The 17,503-nt window shown below is 47.7% G+C and overlaps 1 protein-coding gene across 1 annotated transcript in view; it reads left to right on the top strand.

Moving 5' to 3' along the window:
• The window catches only part of CPLX1 (complexin 1), a 199,875-nt gene that overhangs the window by 97,561 nt on the left and 84,811 nt on the right, over positions 1–17,503 (top strand). The gene's annotated exons all lie outside the window — the stretch shown is intronic.

Consider the following 17,503-nt stretch of genomic DNA (forward strand, 5'->3'; position numbering starts at 1 on the left):
CAGCTAGCCTTCAGCTAGTTACCATTGAGTGTCTGGATGCTGAAGAAGCCACTTCTCAATAGCAAGGAGGGTCTGAGTTTAATCTGGCCATTGGAAATTGCCCCACGCGTTGAAGGTCTCGCTGTTTGTTTGATAAAGTGCACAGTCAGGACCTGATCCAATGGAAAGACTCCAGCAACCTGAGGGTCTGATCCAAACTAACCATTCCAACAATTCAGCCCGGGTTCCTTCTCCTGCAATACAACCAGACAAGGAGGAATCCAGATACAACTCCCTGCTTTTGTGGCTCTGGGGAATGTTGTCTCCATTCTTCTTCGCAATGTGTCATGGATGCTCACAGGTAGGCATGTAGCAACAGCTTCCGAAAAGAGAGCAAGGTTGAATGAATGAGAGAGAGAGGGAGAGATTGCGCGATTACACCGGTGTAGCAGAGAGAATTTCTTCCCATGGCATGTGGCTGAACAGGTGGCTATTTGTGTGATGGATTAAAATGGTCCAGCCACTGTTAATGGAATGCACTTTTCTTTATCCTTTTCCTAATGGCCAAGCACAGGAGGGGAAGTTAAAATGTTCTGCAAATCTCCAAAATCTTTGTTTCTGCCATGATTCAGAAAAGGAACAAATGGACTTCTCCCCCACTTGATTAACAGAAGGCCGGGGACCACCTGAAATAAAGCTCGTTACAATCATTCCAAAATAGCTACATGGGAAGAAGAAAGAAAATCTATGCTAAAAAAACCTCTCCAGTCTCTTTTTCTCTCAAGGCAGAGTTTTGCTTTTATCAATGCGGTGTCCTGAGATTTTAGGGCCAACAAACAGAGTTGGAAAGAGAAACTTTTGTTTCCCAAAAGTGCAGAGAAGGATGCTAAAAGTGCTCATTTAAACCTTCATGCAGATCTCTTCTGCACCTTCCAGTCCCCTCACAGCCATCATCTGAGCCAAATGACTCAAATCCAGGCGCTCTCATTTAGCTATGCAAATCAGCTTGCTTTTTATTTGTCTTAGCACACCAATGGCTCGAGGGTGGCCACCATCAAATCTACGTTGAAAAGGCAGTGTGAACAACGAGCCTGGGTTTTGTTCTGTAACAATCGGAAGACTTTGGGATGGGAAGGGGAAGCTATTTGGGATGCTAGGATTTTTCATGGAAACTCTGGACCATGTAAAGCATTTTGGCAAAGCTGGAAGTGGAGTGAACAGGGACAGTTAGAATCTGACCTGAATTCAGAGGTCTTCTGTGGGTGGCATTTCCTTAGCCCCCCGCCCTGGCTTTGATGGATCATGACTCTGCCACAGTTGCTGGGTGGTGGCGTGGAAGCGTTGCTCACCTCAAGCTTTGCAGACCTGGGTTTTAGTCCTCCAACTCCTGCAGGATCCAGCCTATGTGATGAATTCAGATGGTCCAGAATCTAAGCTTTAACTGACTCATGAATTGAGTTTCTAGCCCACATGACTTCAGAGAGAACCTTCCAAAGGCACGGGATACCACTGTCCCCTAGGAATCTGATTGGACGGTCAACTTCAACGCCCATCTGCAGTGTCAAGATGAACTACTTAATCACTGGTCATGTCAGTGGATGGAATGGAGACTAGAAAATGGCAATGAAGACAGCCGGGTTGAGAATTGGGGGTTATTGCCGAAAAAAGCACAGAAAAGACTTCACAAAAATGGGGAAGGGAGAGAGAAACAGAAGGGAGGAGGGGGAAGGAAGAGAAACAAAAGGCCAGAGATAGCAGTGGCCTAAAGGGGGAAGCAGTGCTGAGTGATGCCTGCAAATAACACAAGAACCAGGGGTCAGCCAATGACAATAATAGGCAGCTGTTTTAAAACGAACATAAGGAAGGACTTCTTCACACAATGCAGAGTCAACCTGTGGAACTCACTGCTGAGGGAAGTTGTGAAGGCTGAAGGTATAATTCAGTTCAAAAAGGAATGAGATATGTTCATGGGGGATAGGTCCGTCAATGGCTACTAGCCAAGATGGTCAGGGATTCAACCTCATTCTCTGGGTGTCCTTAAACCTTGACTGTCAGAAGCTGGGTCTGTACAAGAGGGAATGGATCATTCGATAATTGCCCTATTCTGTTCCTTCCCTGTGAAGCACCTGGCATTGGCCACTGTTGGAAGACAAGATACTAGGCTAGATTGACCATTGCTCTGACCCAGTATGGCCGTTCTTATGATGAATGCAGCAAGAAGACACTGGACAAATAACTAGAGGTTTAGACCCAAATTCCTAAAGATATTTGTGTGCTTAACTCCCATTGGAACTAGGCTCCTAAATACCTTTGAGGACCTAGGCTTCATTACTACAAAAGGGCTTATTCTCTCTTTAATCTCTTTTTAACCATTCCACTGCCATCAGTGGAGATCTTACTGTGTGCTTTGGGGAGCAGCTGGTCGTGAATTCAGACTGCGGCCCATATATAAACACAGAATTCAGCTGCCTTCTTCAAAGGAGTTTGCAGCCCTGCTCCAGGCGATGCGTTGGCAGTGCAGAGAGGGAGTTTTGGCTGGAGGCATTTCAGCTGCGAAGAGGATCGCTGAGGAGCAGGGACAGAAAATGAAGGCCGCCATTTTGCAGCAAGTGTCGTGCAATAGTGGGCCCATAAAGGATGTCACATCTGGCTCGAGTTTTGAATTTCCTTTGGGGTTTTCCTCTTTTCAGAAAGAAGAATAGCCCTTCACTGAGACCTGTACTGCACCTAGGAGACTAGAATGGCCTCTTCAGAACTCCTGTGGTTCCTCAAGGAAGGTTTTAGTTGGCATCAGCTATATGCGCATTAGGGAGGCATCACTAATATGCTTGTATTATTTATTTGATAAATGATAATGGTTCCTCTGGAGCCATTCGGTCCTAATGGATAAATACATATTTGAGTTTGCATATGGTGCGTCTTTGGAAAACTCGCATTACTTACCTGATGGACTGGTAAATCTGTATTTACGACTTCAATCAAAAAGGGATTTTTGATTAAGTAGGCCTGCGTCTTGTTTAGCTCCCTCTTCCCATTCACTTGAGAGACGATAATGACAAGGGGGCTAATGTGGCAGAGGACGTGGCCGTTTGCAGAGAAACGGGTTCCTGCACAGACCGCTCCTCATAATTTCTGTTTTGTTTCTAAAAGATCCTAAAAGCTCCGCTCCACTTTACTGAAAACGGTGTCTTAACGCACTAATTTGGACTAAATGGCTCCAGCACTGGGTCCAAGCCTGTAGCACCTTTCTCTGTGAGTGGTTTTCAGTGAGATCACTCATGGAGTAAGGTGCTACTCAAACTGACTAAGGCTACATCTACACTACGGGGGGGGGTCAATTTAAGATACGCAAATTCAGCTACGCGAATAGCATAGCTGAATTCGATGTATCGCAGCCGGCTTACCCCGCTGTAGGGACGGCGGCAAAATCGACCTCTGCGGCTTCCCGTCGACGGCGCTTACTCCCACCTCCGCTGGTGGAGTAAGACCGTCGATTTGGGGATCGATTGTCGCGTCCCGATGGGACGCGATAAATCGATCCCCGAGAGGTCGATTTCTACCCGCCGATTCAGGCGGGTAGTGTAGACCCAGCCTAAGGAATTAGAAGCTACCACATTTGTCCATAGGTCTCAAAACAGTTTACAAAGGAAGTAAGCATCACGATCCCTGTTTTACAGATAGGGAAACTGAGGCACAGAGCTCGGAAGTGACATACCCGAGATCACACTGTGGGCTGATTACAGAGCTGGGAATAGAATGCAGGTCTCCTGATGCCCAGTCCCGTGCTCTAACCACTAGATCACACTACCTCCTTATATGCCTGTAAAAGTACACCTGAACATTTGCAGTATTTCGCAGCAGTCCTAGAACGTAAAACTACTGGAAATACATTTTAATCTGAAATGTGTCGTACCTGAGGTCTTCTGTGCCAAGTTTCAACCTCCCGTTAGCATTTTCAAGATTGATGTTTTAACCCCCTGAAAACCAGCTCCGACAATACAAGCTAAAATGCATTGCAGTTCAGGAGTGCAGCGTTCTAAAAGAGCTGCAGATTTAATGCTGGAGTCAGCTGCAGAAACCACCATTTGTTTCTCTATTTCGTTATTCAAACTATAGTAGCACTGGAGGCCTTGGTTAGATCTGGGCTCTATTGGGCTAGGTGCTGACGTACAGTGAATGACAGCCCCTGTCCCAAAGAGACTGCAGTCTAGAAGACGAGATGTGACAGGCGGGTAAGATAAACGAGCAGGCTGTGGGGACGGAAGGCGAAGTAACAGTAATAACCGCATGGTGCCATCTAGACCGGCGGCAGGCCCGGTTCGGAGCGGTGGGTGACCTCATCGGTAATTGAGAAATCCTCCCTCGAGCTCCTTGAGCTTTTGTAATGATGGGTCGATGGGGCCTTTGACCCACAGTGCAGAGGGATGAGGTTCACATGGTCTCCGGTAAAAGCGGGAAAGTTCCCATGGGAAGGCGCTGGAGCTGCTGGAGGGCGGCCATTGGAACTCAGAGCTCAATCTGTAAGCCAGCCTATCTCACGTGGCTGATACTGGAGGTCATTCATTAAAGAAACCTTTGAATGCCTTGACATTAACCAGAAGGGGGGAAAACCCCGTGTATTCATTTATAAACAGGTCACAAATTCCCTTTCACGAGGGCCTGAATAGCCCAGGGACAGGTGTCGTAGGTTATTTGGCTCTGAATATATATATATATATTTATCTTTTGGAATAAACCCATTGGTGAGCATAGGAGCATTCCCCTCAACTCTCAGGTGAGGGCTGTAGCCAGTGAACTCAGCCCTCTCTCTTTCCTGGCTATACTGGAGCCGGGTGGGTAATTTCAAATGCATGGGGAGGTTCCAGGTGCCTTGGCATCATTTATGGACTAATGCGGAGATGTTGGCTTTTCACTCATGGCGGTGTTGCTGACTTTGCCCACCAAAGCTACTCCCCGGGTGTAGCTGGTTTCGCAGGGAGGGAGGAGCTGAGGGTTAACGTTGGAATGCAGTGTCTTGCCTTGCTCAGGTCTTGGCCTGAATGGCGTGCATGTCATCAGCTCCGCTAGGAGGCCCTGGTGAATTGCGGGAGAGTTTGGATGAAAACTAACACCAGAAAAGAAGGGCCCAATGCAAAAGTTCAGACTGGGAGAGGGTAGCAGATCGCTGACTTACTAGCGCAGCGCCTCCTGCTGGTCAGTCCGGGAATTAGCTCATCCAGCTCAGGACCGCCCTCCTCTGGCCAGTTTCTCCCTGCCCTTACCTGCCCCTCTGCCGTCCCCTTATCTCCACCACTTGTAGGCCCCACCTCCCTCCCGGACCATGGTGCCCCTTACCTTGGGGTGCTGCCCCTCACCCAGGGAACCCCACTCCCCTTAGCCCACCTCACCAACCCCCTGCCAGTCCTCATCTAGCCCCTTTACTCAGGGGCAAACTGCAGTCTGCAATGGCCACTCATCACTGGCTAGGGGGTTGGACCTGCTGCCTTTCCCTGCAGCCCCAGTACCTCCTTAGGGCTTCCTGTCAGGCCTCAGCCTGGGAGGTCGCCAGGCCTGAGCTCCCCAGCTCAGCCTGCCCCTTCCCCAGCTCTGCTCTGTTGAGGGTACCTTGTGCTCCCAGGCAACCTGGTCCTTCTCACCCCAAGGCTGGAGTGAGACTGCCTGCCTCCTAGCTCACAGCCCTCTTTATACCAGCCCTACCAGGCCCGGATTGGCTGCTACCTGCCTTCCCCTGATTGGCTCTTTGCGGCAGCCCTTTCCCAGAGCTGGTTTTAACCCCTTTCTCCCCAGAGTGGGGTGCTCGCCCCGCTACAGAGAGAAACCTACGAGTAGGAATGGGTCACAGAAGCTACACCTACACTACGAGATGGGTGTGATTCCTCTGCCTGTTTATACATATTCACGCTGGCTCTCATCAAACTAGTGTGAGTATAAATAGCAATGTCACGCCAGTAACAGCAACGGAGGCCCGACTGAGCCGTGCTGAGTATAAACCCGGCCAGAAATTGGTGGGTACGTACTTGGCATGGCGAAGCTATGCCTTTGCTGCTGCTCCCCGTGCTACCGTGGCTACCCAGCTATTGATACTCCTGCTAGCTCGGTGAGCACTAGTGTGAGCACGTGAGCACAAGCAAAGCAACCAACCCCCTAGCCTGTAGTGTAGATGCTTAACTAGAGACTGAGAAAGACAATAGGAGCAGAGAGAAAAGAAACAGACTGGCAGGGACTTCCTGGGTCCCTCAGTCCAGTCCCCTGCTATCCCAGGCAAGCCGCTCACAAATTTATCCAGCTCCAGCTTAAAGCCAGGGAAGTTGTTTGTCCCCACTACTTCTATTGGAGCTGTTCCAAAACCTGCCTCCTTTGATGGTTAACAACTTCCTTCTAATTGCAGTCTCAATGTATTCACGTCCAACCCAGTCTGATTTCTTCTTGTGCCAAGATTGTTTTTTAGATTAAATAGCTCTTCTTCCTCCCTGGGGTTTACCCCCAGGATGGATCCCCTCTCCGCCTTCAGTTTGCAGAGCTAAAGAAGCCCAGCTTTTTTTTAGTGTCCTAAAAGGAAACCTAGGTGGGTTGCAGGAGAATATAGATGAAAAATAACATCATAAAAAAAGACCAAATAGAAAGGTTCAGGTCAGGGGAAAATTTAGAAGTGGGAATGTGTCACAAAGACCGGGAAGGAATAGGAGCACAGGGAAGAGAAACGAAACACAATCAGAAAGGGGAGAAAACAAAGAAACCTCTGCCTCTCATGCCACTGGAATAAAGCAAGAGAGAAGAGCACATCTGACAGTGCAATGCCTCCCTCTGTGACCTTCCGATTGGCCCAAAACACGCACTCTTTCCATGTCCTCCGTGTGCACTGCATATATAATTAAGCAACTCAGACACACACTGTGGTTCGCTTTATTTTAAATGGTCAGTTGCTCTGATGACCATTAATAACATAGAATCATAGAATCATAGCACTGGAAGGGACCTCAAGAGTTCATCTAGTCCAGTCCCCTGCACTCATGGCAGGACCACATAATAACTAGACCATTCCTGATAGGTGTTTGTCTAACTTGTTCTTAAAAACCTCCAATGATGGAGATTCCACAACATCCCTAGACAATTTATTCCAGTGCTTAACCACCCTGACAGTTAGGAAGTTTTTCCTAATGTCCAACCTAAACATCCCTTTCTGCAATTTAAGCCCATTGCTTCTTGTCATATCCTCAGAGGTTAATGAGAACAATTTTTCACCCTCCTCCTTGTAACAAACTTTTAATTGTTATCATGTCCCCACTCAGTCTTCTCTCCTCCAGACTAAACAAACCCATTTTTTTCAATCTTCCCTCATAGGTCATGTTTTCTAGACCTTTAATCATTTTTGTTGCTCTTCTCTGGACTTTCTCCAATTTGTCCACATCCTTCCTGAAATGTGGTGCCCAGAACTGGACACAATATTCCAGCTGAGGCCTTATCAGCGTGGAGCAGAGTAGAAGAATTAATTCTCATGTCTTGCTTACAACACTGCTTCTAAAACATCCAAGAATGATGTTTGCTTTTTTTTGCAACAGTGTTACACTGTTGACTCATATTTAGTTTGTGATCCACTATGATCCCCAGATCCCTTTCTGCAGTACTCCTTCCTAGGAAGTCATCTCCCATTTTGTATGTGTGCAGCTGGGTATGGATCACTTGATGATTACCTATTCTGTTCACTCTATTGCACTGTCAACTGATACATACATTTCTGGGTTTGGAGAGGAGATTTTTTGTTTGGGTTTTTTTGTTTTTGCCTTAATCTGGAGCACGCTGGTGCCAGAGGTGGGACACTTGACTAAAAGGACCAGTGGCCTTACAGTGTATGGCTAATCCTATATTTTGTCAATGAAGTCAAAGCTAATGAGAAGGAAGTGTTGCCCCAGACAGAGAAGCTGTGAATGATACATGCGCTCAGAAGAGCAAGAGGAAGGCATGAAGAGCAAGAGGAGGTCATCTGCTCAGAGGACACATACAAAGCTTTCTTCTCCATCATTGAGATGAAATGCAAAATACTAGCGAGACAAGGTGGGTGAGGCAATATCTTTTATTGGAACAACTTCTGTTGGTGAGAGAGACAAGCTTTTGAGCTTACACAGAGCTCAGGATTGGGAAAGATACTCAGAGTGTCACAGCTAAATACAAGGTGGAACAGAATGTTTAGCATATGTAGTTAACACATAGATGTCGCTGTTAAGTTTCTCGTCAACAGAAGTTGGTCCAATGAAAGATATGACCTCACCCACCTTGTCTCTCTAATATCCTGGGACCAACAAGGCTATGACACCACTGCACATGTCAAAATACTGTCTGTTTCCTTGTTTAAAATGGATCCCTGTTGTCTCATGAATTAGATCAGTCCAAAAACAAGAATCCCGTCTGCTATCCCCAAAGATCACAAAACCTCGGCAATCCCCGCCATGACAAGTTGAGACATGAGGCTGATGTTGTTTAGCAGTGCAATGCCTGCACCCAAAATCAGGCCGAGGAAGCCAGTTCTTCTTGTCTGATCTCTGCCGAGGACAGAAAATGCAATGAAAGATGGGAATTGACAGCAAACAAAACATGTCTCGTCATAACACAAAAATTAAGAAATTTTAGAGATAGAAAAGACCTCTTTAGGTCACCGAGCCCATCCTCCAGAGACCAATTCAGGACGGTTCCCTTAATAGGATAGTCCCATCTGCTTTTTTCAAGCCTGCTTGTTAAGTATCTCACACCACTGCCCTATCCCACAGTCCTAATAGATCTCACTGACTGAAGTTTTTCCTCCTATTCAATCTAAATGTTGCCACAGGAGACAAATGTAACAGTATTTTCCACTTGTACGAGAGAGCCAATTTCTATGGCAATTTCATTAGAGAACACTGCGAGTCTGGAAATCTGTGGATGTCAAACTTAGTTTACAAGGAATCATTTATGAAAATCAGCTACTGCAGCAAGGAAAGAAGTTGCAATTTCTTTCAAACCACAAAATCCATGAGTCAGATCTGGTTGATTTACCCCAGCTGTGGAGCTGGCCCCATATTTCTTTTTTTTTTCTGGTGTAATGTTTTGATTTAGAATGTCTGAAACTTGCTAATAAGTATTAATGAATAGGGTTTTGTGGTATCTACACACACACTGACCTCACGTGTGTTTGGAGGTAGAAGGGAAGTCCCTTATGAGGATGTGGTGTCCATTATTGCCAGTGCAAATGTACCACATGGGCATTAGGGTCTGACTGAAGAGGTATCTCATAACATGTTATTTCCTTGCTTTCAATGGTTTGTGTTGGGAGACGTTGTCATACTGTACTTAAACCAGATTAATCTCTTTAAAGCAAATAAGTTTATGGGCTCTGTATCCAGACCTAGATTTATACCTACACTTAGATGCAGGTATAGATTTGCTGGTTAGCAAAGTTGTTGTCTATGTCAAATGATGAGTTACTAGATCTACACTATTGGTTGAATCTTGCTCATCTTACACTAGAAGCCCCGTTGATTTCACATGAACAAAGCAAGGGGGTCAGAGGTCTGTGTTTTCATTTATTCCTGAGAATTAAAGGGAGGGTGGAAAATTGTCATGTAAATTTTTGCCAGGCAACAGAGAATAGTATTATGTACAGAAGTGTCTCTTTGGCTTAGTAACAGAGAAACGTGGTGTCGCTACAGTCAGAAAGAATTGTTTGGAGGTATTTGTGGAATTTATGGGTAATTTGGCAAGATACAAAAGCCAGGAATGAAAGTATGGTAATCTGATAAGAAAACATAACTGATTCCTCTGTATATTTTTCCTCTTTAGTGGCATTTGCATAAGAAAGCCCTTTGTGCATTGAAGTCTCAAAATAAATATGGCCTTGGTTTTCCTGCCAAATGAGCAAGTGGTAAATGAAGATTCCTCCTTCCCCACTCCCCTAAGAAAGCAGGTCCCATAATTATTGCTACAATCTTTTTCAGTAGCTTCCTGGTATTGAATGAATACTTTTTAATGGGAAGACACTAATGAAACGGAGAAAAGCTTTCATGTGCAATACAAGAAATGTAACACGGTAGCCTTGAAGAAAAAGTCTCTCTGCAGTGGTCCGTAAAAAGCTGGTTTAGATGTGAAATCAAGCTGAGTCAGTAGAGAAGGAGGGCAGTTCTGAAGATACGCTGCAAAGAGACGTGACCCTTTGACTTCTCCAGGCCCTCTCCATCAAAGTACCCTAAGATTAGCTTCAGGAGTTCAGAGGATTAGATCAAAATCATGCTGTGACTCAGAAACTCAGAGACATCAGGTTGTCCCTTCTGTTAGTCCTAAATAAGGCTCTGATACAAATAGAAGGATCAAAAAGCCAGTTCTTAGGCTCTCTATAGTGTAGAGCGCAGCAAAATGTTAACCTCTTTTGTGGATCTTAAGGTTTTTGGCGTTAGGTGGTAGCGGATTTTGAGAGTAGCTCATTGACATTTCATAACTTTTCAGAGCAAATTTTCAGACGCTGGCTCTGAAAATTCGGTCAGAAAGTTATGAAATCTCTATGAGCTACTCTCAGAATGTGCTACCAGCCAGAGCCATAAGTTGCACCCTTAGAGTCTCCTTGTCATATAAACCGCACAAAGGCCCATGCAAATTGTCATCTGGGGGTACTTCTGCAAGCCATTTTCAGATGGGAACATGCAAACAAGTCTCCCTGCACATTCATGTAAGCTCTATGCATTCGCCTTGTGCCCGCTCAAGCACTGCTAGCACAAATCACTCTTCACTGACAAGGTGCCCCTTCTAGTCCATGCCATTTATACCATATGGAAATTTCCAGCTCTCTTTGCTTAGAACATTATTTCGAACATATTTCTGCTACTTTCTCCCCCTGCAAATCTCCTCAAAACCCGCCATTTGCCATAGTCTACTCACCAAGTCCCCGAAGCATAAATAGGTCAGTAAAATTTGTAAGACATTAACTTGGGCCCTTATTCAGCAAGTTAGTCCAGCAGGTACCCAACTTTAAGCACAAGAACTGCATTGGCTTCAGTAGAATTACTGATGTGCTCAGAGTTAGGCATATGTGGGGGTACCTTGTTGAATCATGGTGCCTGAGCGAAAGAAGTCCATTGCAGCCAATGAAAAGGCTCCCCTGGACTTTTGGGTCAGGCCCCTGATGCCTTGCCACCTTACTTAATGAAATCATCCCCTAATCAAATCTTGTCTCATGCTATTTTCCCCAGTGACATGTCTTTATCAGTCTCAAGGCAGTTCCTTAGGGCAGGAATAGCATCTCTATGCAGCTATGGTGTGTGATATATAGGAGATCAGACTAGAGATCATTGCTTGGTTCCATCTGGCTTTAAAATCTATTGATGTTCTGCATCTTCCCATGGTGCTACATACAGCAATTAAATAATGACTTAAAGCAGCCCACTGGATTACAGTTAGGTAGGAAAAATGGTTTATATCAAGCTGCTTCATAAGCGATGATACAACACAATGATGCTTGGACAATGAATATTAATCCCAATAGGAATAAAATGTCAGTATGATGCATCACAGGAAGTCCCAGGGGACAATAACTAAAGAGCCCAACGTCAACGATTTTACTGGGCAGTGACCACCCAGAGGTCTACTTCTCTTGGCTTTTAAACTTGACTCAGGCCTGGTCTACAGCTCCGTGAATAACGTAGCTGAAGTCGACGTACTTAGATCGACATGCCGTGGTGTCTTCACCGTGGTGAGTCGATGGCTGCCACTCCCCCGTCGACTCCACCTGCGCCTCTCGCGGCGGTGGAGTACAGGAGTTGATGGGAGAGCGCTCAGGGATCGATTTATCGCGTCTAGTCTAGACGTGTAGAAATACCCTCAGAGTAAGGAATCCTAGGGTCACACAAATGGGAGATGAGAATTGTTCTCCCGGAGAAGCATGGACGATGTCATAGCGTTTAAGGCCAGAAGGAACCACCAGATCATCCAGTCTGACCCTTCTACATCACAGGCCACCAGCACCCGCACACTAACTCAACAACCAAAATAAGACCAAAGTATTACAGCCCACGGGAGACTAGATTGTTATGTGCCACAGGCAGAGAATAGGAGAGACCGAGGGTAAGGAACTGACTAAGTGAGATACACCCAAATAATCCTTGCAAGTGATCCACACTCCACGTTGCAGAGGAAGGTGAAATCCCCCAATGTCACTGCTAATCTGACTTGAGGGGAAATTCCTTCCCATCGCCACATATGGCGGTTGTGTTAGACCCTGACCCTCTGAGCAAAAACCAGGCAGCCAAGCACCTGAGAGAGAGAAAATGCTTGGTATCAACTCACAGCTGTGGCCCACCCAGTGTCTCATCTCCAGCTGTGGTCATCTCTGATGCTTCAGAACAAGGAGACCCAAAAGGCCCCAGACTACATTGTGAGGGAAGGGAATCCCTTCCTGACCCCCTCCAGGGGGCAGGCTGAAGCCCTGAAGCATAAGCTTTAGAAACATAATCCATTAAATCAGATTCTCTTCCCTGCTGTGACTGGTTTGCCTGTCTCTGTAGCACAGAGAGGCCTGAGACTGGCTGCATATTATTTATTATTATTATTATTACAATTTATCATCAGGTCTCGGATGCCTAGTCATGGACCAGGACCTGTTGTGCTATCCCCAGCTGGAGATTTCCTTATTACGTGGGATTCCTAGTGGGCAAAGCATGAGGGTAGCCAGTTCCTACCCCACCCTTCCCCTGCAGATTCAATATACAGATTCAACCAGCGGGGTCTTGCTTTCTTTCCCCAGAAGCTCCAGAAGGCAAGAGGGAAGATCCATTTACTGTTTCCCCTGCCTGTTGCTGTAATTGCGAGTCTCAGTTGAATGTAAATTAATTCTTAGGAGTCCTGTCACTGAACTGCTAAAAAACCCAGCTAAAAGCTGCTATCCGGTGGCCAATAATAGTGAAAACTGAACTTTTGGAGGAGGAATAAAAGAGACATAAAAAAGCGTCTCCCCACCAAAATGCGAATTAAAATGTAACATGACATTACTGCTTCTTGTAATACATTCCATCCCCATCAATTAACAATGGTATCACAATGCCACATTCAGAGCGATTAGAGAACGGCTTTGAATTCTCTGATGAGTTAAAAGATTCCACAAGAACCCTGGGAACTAGGTTTCCTTTCTTCAAGGTGCCCTTTACACTGAATGATTTTAGAATTTAATATCTATAGGATTCAAAAAGTCAGCCGTGCCTAATGGGGGGGGGGGGGGAGAGGCTGTCTGGTCTATTTCATACATAACATGCCAGGTTGTGGCCGCATTATGACATAATGCTGGCAAAGAAAAGCACTGCTTAAAGGCAGTAGCCCTCTCTCTTTTTCTGTTGCAGAATTCAGCTTCCTGAATAACTAGTTCACTGCGGTCCAGGCAGCTCCAGCTGGAGATAAACTAAGGGCAGATAACCTGACAGTGCACTGAATCTAAAACAGTGGGGTTACCAGTGGAAATATTTCTGGGGAAATCAAGCTACTAAATATATATCACAATGGATTGTGAATGTATAGGCACAGGAGGACTGCTTCAGAAGTTAACTGTATAATCAGCCCTGTGTATACCACCTTACTCTACCCTACCAAGTTCTAGCAAGCCAGAAGGCCTTGCTTGCGTCTCAGTTGGCTACCTACTCTTTAGGCCTTGGGCTCCATCAGAGATGCAGCTCAGGACCCCCAAGTTGTCAGGCATGGGAAAGGAAGGACTTCCTTATACCCGCTTCCACCCTGCTCAGGAGAAGACAGAATGTAGTATAGGTGAACTTCTCAATAAGATTCGTTCTGTCTCAATAGAACGCACAGGTCTCTTACTGTTCATGGCAAATGCCCTGTGAACAATGAGAGTGTACGGGACTAAAATTGCTTGTTCATCATTATTTTCCCCCATACAATTAGAACCACATGTAATCACCAGCTAAAAAACTACACAGTTCTCAACTTTCATGGACTGGAATGGTGAAACCATGCACTTTTGGGATGAGATTTGGGAGAACACTCAGCGTAAGCTAGACACTTTTGCTTAGCATGCTGGCAAAAGTCGAAGTCCAGAGAAATCCAAAACGGGCAGAGAAGAAAAGTGCAGGAATAAATCAAAAGAGCTCTCAAAAATATTTCTACAGTTACTAAGGCTAGGTCTATACTACCCGCCTGAATTGGCGGGTAGAAATCGACCTCTCGGGGATCGATTTATCGCATCCCGTCGGGACGCGACAATCGATCCCCGAATCGGCGCTCTTACTCCACCAGCGGAGGTGGGAGTAAGCGCCGTCGACGGGAAGCCGCAGAAGTCGATTTTGCCGCCATCCTCACAACGGGGTAAGTCGGCTGCGATACGTCGAATTCAGCTACGCGTATCTTAAATCGACTCCCCCCTGTAGTGTAGATGTACCCTAAGACATTCTGCTATGCCTGAGAACCTTCCTATAGGTTGTGATTTAGAATGAAAGCCTTTGAGATGCTGCCCAATTTGTCCTCCATTGCTGAACCAAGCTGATCATGAGTTGTTCTGTGGTTTGTTGGAAGATTTCATAGCTAGGGACAAGTATCTTCCATTCTTATCCAAAGAATCAATTGATAGAAGAGTTTGCCATAAAGGACCATAAAAGCTGATTCTCCTACTTCACCCAGGACTAGAGGGCAAGATATCAGTGTCTGTGCATGAACTTTGTCACTTTCATATCATGTAGCGCTAGGTCAGGCTTCTGTGATGTTCTCCGCATACACAAAGAGATCTTAGATCAAAACATAAATACTCTGGCTGTAAGGTTGCAACATAACACAACTTTATTTCTTAGAAATCAGACTGATAACACACATGCGCCGAAGACAGAGAGAGAGGAAAAAGGCTGCTCCTAAAGCAGTGAGGCCCAACTCATCCCACTTTGTTTTAAGCTGGCTCTTACCAGACTCCTCTGATTGTGCGCTTCACTCCAGAGCCCTCTCACTTGCGGGCAGGACCAGGAAACCCATTGCCACACACATACTCTGAAAGTGATAGCTTGTAATTCCAACATAGTCCTCACTACGCCACAGGGGGTGGATTAGTACTTTACAACCCAGTCCACGGAATCATAGAATCGTAGGACTGGAAGGGACCTCGAGAGGTCTTCTAGTCCAGTCCCCTGCCCTCATGGCAGGAATAAGTATTATCTAGACCATCCATTATCTAGACCAGGGGCGGGCAAACTTTTTGGCCAGAGGGCCGCACTGGGTTTCGTACATTTTATGGAGGGCTGGTTAAGGGAGGTCGTGGCCCAGCCCCCACCTCCTATCTGCCCCCGCCCCAGAGCTCCTGCCCCATCCAACCCCCCCTGTTCCCTGACAGCCCCTTTGGGACCCCTGCCACATCCACACACCTCCACTCCCTGTCCCCCAACTGCCCCAGGACCTCTGCCGCCCCTTCCAACCCCTCCTCTTATTCCTAATGGCCCTCCCAGGACCCCTGCCCTATCCAACCACCCCTTCTCCCTGTCCCCTGACTGCCCCCTGCCGCCCCATCCAACCCCCCCTCCTTTCTGACTGCCCCCCAGGATTCCTGACCCCATTCAACCCCCTGTTTCCCCCCCGACTACCATCCACACCCCCACCCCCTGACCACCACCCCGAACTCACCTGCCCTCTATCCAACCCCCCCTGCTCCCTGACCCCTTACCGCGCTGCCTGGAGCACCGGTGGCGCTGCCTGGAGCACTGGGCCTGGCCGCCGCTGCCGCCACCACACAGCACAGAGACCGGGTCAGGTCGGGCTCTGCAGCTGCGCTGCCCCAGGAGCTCACAGCCCCACCGCCCAGAGCATTGCGCCGGGGCGGGGCGAGCTGAGACTGCAGGGGATGGGGAACAGCGGGGGACGGGCTGGGCAGGACGGTCCCGCAGGCCATAGTTTGCCCACCCCTGATCTAGACCAAGGAAGGGCAAGCCTGTAGCAGGGCAGGAAACCAAAAAGTCACAGTCTGCTTCCTGCTCTCCCCTTGCTCCAGGGCGAGAGCGCTTCTTGCTAGTGCAGATTGCTTCCCCATCTGTGCCCATTCGGGAGCAGGGGCCAGGACACATTGAGGGGCGGAGCTTCTGTGTCTTTTGCCTGCCCACTCCCTGGTCACCAGAGTGGGGAGAGGAGTGGGAGTCTGGCAGCGGCTGGTCTGCATGCCTGCCTGGGTGCCAGCAATGGAGGTGAACCCCGCATGCTCCCTTACTGCCCTGGCAGCCTGTAGCGCATGGGTCTGTGTGTTCAGATTGATTGGCGTACCTGTGGCATGGCTCCATCCTGTACATATTAGTGGGACTGTAATGAAGCATTGAAGCCAATATCCACCGACAGCCCCAAAGGATCAACCCCATGCCGTGGTTATAGGTGCCTCCAGCCTAGACTGTGAGGGGCCCGAATGCAGCTATGGGAGGGTGGGGGGCAGTGGAGTGCATGCGAGAAGCCTCCCCGCTGGCATGGCTGGGAAGGGCCACACACGCGAGTGGAGAGTTGGCTCCGGAGAGCACCAGGCCTAGGAACCAGAGACCAAAACAGGGACAAGGAGCAGGCAGAGTTGTGGCCCTGCCCACCCCAGCATGTTGAGTGGGGCCGATGCAGTCTGTGCGAGCCCAGTGGGAGGGGTGGAGCAGGTGCCCTCTGGACATAAGGAGCAGCCCAGAGATACTGTTGGCACAAATCTGTCCGGTGCTGCCGAGTCCCCTGACCAGGGCCGTGGCCTCTCAGCCACTATCTAGCCCTGCTCGTCCATAGGGTTACGGCGCTGGGGCTACGTCTGAACTCACCACCGCTGCCAGAGCGCTCCTTCGGACTGGGATACTAACCTCTGCATTCAGGATTTTCTCACTCTGCTCTTGTAGCGTTTCCCTTGCAACACCAGTTAAATTACAGAGCCGCTAGCGCGCCACACAGCAGGCTGGTTAACTGTCCTTCTACAGCAGTGTACACCCAAAGGTCAAGAGCCACTCGTGTTTCCATCAACTAGGCACTTACGGAGCGCACTCTACATTCGCCTCTATGCTCCATCTCGCAGCTGCCGGGTAACCACGTCAAACGGGTCAAACCCGCGGTCGCCGGCTGCAAGTGGGGACTTGCAGAAGAGCTTGCATGTGTATTTTTTGGCCTATTTTGCTGTTTCCTTTGCTAAGTGCTGACCTTTTCCTGTCTCTGAGCTTGGCTCACCTCCCTGTGTCTGATGGAAACCCTTTCCAGAGGAAGTGGGATGGGCTCCTACTTTTAGCTAGTAGGAACATGCAGGAACAGAAGTTTTGTAAAGGGACCACTCAGTGCAATGAAATCCCCTCTCTACTCACAGGACTGCAGGCTGGGACCTTGCTGCTTTATCCAACTACCGGGGTGGGGGGGAGAGGGGGAAACTCTCACTGATGAAACAGGAAGTAATGGAAGGGTGGAGTATGGCTCCATCCCAGAGTACTCTGGGCAGCCCAGTTAACCCGCATTATGGCCACTTTACTACAAGAAAGGGCCGGCTTGTATTTACCTGTCCCTTAATCTGTTCTTCCTAACATGCACGCTG

This window comes from Chrysemys picta, chromosome 6 (assembly GCF_011386835.1).
Source record: "Chrysemys picta bellii isolate R12L10 chromosome 6, ASM1138683v2, whole genome shotgun sequence".
Taxonomy (NCBI): domain Eukaryota; kingdom Metazoa; phylum Chordata; order Testudines; family Emydidae; genus Chrysemys; species Chrysemys picta.